Source organism: Fulmarus glacialis, unplaced genomic scaffold, assembly GCF_000690835.1.
Source record: "Fulmarus glacialis isolate BGI_N327 unplaced genomic scaffold, ASM69083v1 scaffold9251, whole genome shotgun sequence".
Classification (NCBI taxonomy): Eukaryota; Metazoa; Chordata; class Aves; order Procellariiformes; family Procellariidae; genus Fulmarus; species Fulmarus glacialis.
In genome coordinates, this window is record NW_009190843.1 from 1,847 (window position 1) to 5,803 (window position 3,957).

The 3,957-nt window shown below is 54.1% G+C and overlaps 1 protein-coding gene across 1 annotated transcript in view; it reads right to left on the minus strand.

Moving 5' to 3' along the window:
* Positions 1-3,607: 3,607 nt before the first annotated feature.
* Positions 3,608-3,957, minus strand: part of LOC104083082 (myosin phosphatase Rho-interacting protein-like) — a gene marked incomplete at its 5' end in the record, with an annotated part of 20,162 nt that continues 19,812 nt past the window's right edge. The window contains 1 exon segment of the mRNA XM_009586448.1: positions 3,608-3,897.

Consider the following 3,957-nt stretch of genomic DNA (forward strand, 5'->3'; position numbering starts at 1 on the left):
TAAAAAAATCATATTAATGTCTTTACACGTGCCAAGTCAAAAGCTGGGGATGATCCCCACCCCATCGCTCCGCGTGTGCCCTCCACTTACCCAGTGGTTCTCTACGTTAAGAAATAAGGCTCGAAGCAGGAGCACTGGCAAAGAAATCAAGTGCTCTTACTCACTAGGCTCAATTCCTAGTCCCAGGCAGGACACTAAGCTGCAAGAGAGGATTTCTTGGTATGCGCAAGCGTACAGCAGAAAACATCCCTCCGTGGGGAGCCTCAAGGTGCTCAGTGGCAGGGTCCTGTATCAGGAAGGGTCCATCTTGTGTCCTTCACACCACCGACGTACCAAGGCAAATAGCAAGGTACGTAACTTCTAGTCCTCACACTTCAAATAAATGCTCCTGAGCAAATGAAGTATGCAAAGAAAAAGCAGGGTTTGCTAGGGGACGTAAAAAAGGTCAGGGTCCACCTGGTGAGAAGGAGACCAGCGTGCGTTCTGCTCGGTTGGCTAAAAAGGACAAAGTCCCATCATATGTCTTGAGAGAAGAGGAGGAGGAGGGTGTCCTCCTGGAGCCAGTGACATCTTGTAAGGGAAGAGCAACACCAACAACAAGGCCTACGTGCCATCCTAATCCTGCGTCCCAAGGCTGCTGCCAGGAGAGCTGCCAGAGAGCAGAGCTCACCACGGAGCCGGAGCAGCCAGGGATGAAGTGTAAAGGTTATCCCTGCTGAGAGCTGGACAGATGACTTTGGATGGGACCAAGCCAGGCACCTGGGCCAGGTGACCATCTCCTGACACCGTCAGAAAGGCATATACAATATACACAACAGAGTGGAGTCACCTTCCCACCCAAGTAATAGCCGTATACAATATACACAACAGAGTGGATGGAGTCACCTTCCCACCCAAGTAATAGCCCAAATTTAGATGAACGTGGGCCACAGCACTGACATCTCTGCTGGTCCTGCAATCTACTCTGCTTGCAGGCGTTGGTGTCCCTGCTTTAACTTAAAGACTGCCTTTAACTGCTCGTAGATGCCACTGAAGTGTCACTGTCCCAGCTGCTGTGAGCACGGGCACCCGAACACGCACCCTTCACCCAACAGTGAGATTACACCAGAGACCCAGACCCCTCACTTCAGTCAAGTGCAAGACACCGGCAAGGAAAGAGAGAGAAACCCCACTCACAACTAGTGACAAAGGACCCTCTTCTTCCAGAAGTGGACTTCTAAGCACAACACATGCGCACTTGACCTGGAGAAGGCTGAATTTGGGAAGGGCTACAACCAGGGAGAGCTGCATCTGGATCTCCTCAGCTGGAAGGGAAGCACGAGCCCACACCATGGCTATAAAAAGCCACCGCTAAGCATTACCAACATACATGGGTTTATCAACAACAGTCTGTGCTTTAGATGGCCATTAGCCAGCTCAGCGTGGTGAGAGCAGTTATTTCCACAGCCCCGGGGTGGCCCTAAGGTGCCCATTTCCATTTTGGGGCTTCCCAGTTTGGACTCCCATCATGCAGGCAAGAAACTGATGGTGAGCAGCTTTGGGTGCACCGGCCACGTTCCTCCATGGTGGGATGGGAGGAGGACTAAGGCGGCTGCTGACTGATGGGTGAAAGCAAACACAACGCAAGGAACAGCACCAAGACTCCTGGGAGCGGCTGATGGCTGATCGGCGAGGCGGTCCAGGTGGCCGGGTCCTCCAACACTCAGATTACGGAAAGCGCTACGGCGAGCTCGGATTAGGACGAATGGCTGCACATCAAAACATCTTGGATGGCACGTGCCTGCTGACGAGGGAAAAGCCTTTGTATCCGAATGGTTGAGCATCTTTCCTACCCTGCTACTGTCTCACGGACTTCCACGTACACCCAGGTACAGATTACGGAGAGTCGCAGTGGAAAAGCATCCCCATTCGGGCTCTGCTCGCTGCACGGCGCTGGCATCTTGGCCAGGGACAAGTGGGGCTCCTACGGGCAGGACCAGACGGCTGCCATGTGCTGCCACGAGTGCCCCGGGAGGTGTCAAGCCGAGTGCTTGGCCATGGCAAGGCCACACAAGCTGTGTCACGCCACGGTTAAATGACGCCATCTCCTGCTGAGGGTCTGGTGGCTGAAACAAAGACTTGCTGCTCCGAGCGGGAGGATGAGGGCAAACTCTCCGGCATCCACTGTGGTCCAACCTGGACTGGAGATGGTTGTCACCAGCCCCGCGGCGCTCACCGCTCCAGAGCTGCAGCGAGAGTTTGCTCTGAGGGCTGTGCTTGTACCGCCCGCCTAACAGACCCAAAATCAGCCATGAAAGCACACGGAGCTGCCTGCTTCAACCACGTGTTAAGCACCCGAAAGACCAAGAGGACGTTTTGCTCCACGTGAAGGCTAGGGCATATTTTTAACAGCCCAGCCCAACGTGCTGCGGGTCGCTCAGCGGCTAAAAGGGGCTGGGAAGCCAACGTGCCGGAGCACCGCTTCAGCCCTGCTCCCGGCCAGGGCGATCGGTGAGGCAGGACCTGGGGTCTTTACAGGTGGCGTCTTGAAATGCTCTCGTTAGCCCGGGATGAAGCCACCGGGCCGGGGCAGCCCCGATGCTCCAAAGCTGCGTAGGCTTCTTCTGTAGGCTCAGCTCGGCTGGCCGTGTGCTGCATCCAGTGCTACCAGCTCCCTCACCTCACTTTCAGTTTGTATCCGTTTATAGGCCTCACGGTGCTAAATTGTATGCTTTAAATACATAAGCTACTAGGACTGAGAAGGTCTGAAGCACATACTGGTTTTGAGATTTTTATTTCAGGAAAAGATTAAAGAATTAAAATAGGAGCTGCCCTGCTGACAAGAAGAGTTGAATTCAAGAAGCTGATAAAAAAGGAGCATTATATGCATTGAGCACTGTGCATTTTCAGTCAATATTTGCTCTACTTTCTACTCTACTTTCCTTTGACTAGGAAAAGGGAGTTTCACATGCGCACAGACCCTGGGATACACGGGACTCAATGAGAGGAAGGGAGTAACAGCAAAAAAAGAGAGTGCTGGGCTTGATCTAACAGAGGCAAGAAAGTGATCTTACAGCTCAGCCCACGAAACACCGACTCCGACCACCAGCAAGACGGGAGGCAAAGACACGCCGATGGGGCGGACTCGACGGTGCACGTGATTATCTGCAGCTCCCTATCCATAACCACCCGGGGAGCCACCAAAGCTCGCCGGGCTTCGGTATCGCCTACATTCAGGATACGGCACAGTCACGGGGCAGAGGAATCATTTCTTGCATCCTTCTCCAGCGAGATGTCAGTGTTGTACCTCCAGGCTGCGTACGCCGGCACGGACTTGCGCTTCCCGACAGCTTCCCCCAGGCTTTCCCCCCTTGTAGGTGCAAGTAATGCAATCGAGATCAATGGTTAGATTAGGCTCCTGGCGTGCTCTGAGCACTGGGTCTCTTGACAGCAGTAAGAGCTAGGTATGGCCGATACCACCCAGGCCCTGCTTGCATACCAAAACGGTTGGTACGACAAAGCTAGCTTATTAACAGGCTACTGAGCCTTAATACTGACACTTAGTGTAATGGTTTACAGTAAAGGAAGGATTCTCTTACAAAGCGCCGAAGAGAGGGGAAAAAACCCCACCCCGATCCCTTCCTCTCCCTCTCAGAGTCTCTGGAGCGTCTCACAAGCAGGGAAAGGTGCTGGGGAGGCGAGGGGGCGGCGGGGGGCACCGCGGTCCCGTCGGGGGCATCAAGACGAACGACAGCAAGGACAGTCGTAAGGAACGAGAGACAAACGGTGCTGGTGCTGTGCTGCCTCAAGCTGGGAGGTGCGCGTGGTCAAGCGGAGCGGGGAGAACTAGTCTTTCTTCAAGTCCCTGGATTCAAAAAGCTTCAGGCGTTCTTGCACAGTCAGGCCTTCCTTCAGACTCTGGGAGAGACAAAAGACAGAGCGTCGGACACGGGTGGGAGGCAGCGGCGGCGGGCATCT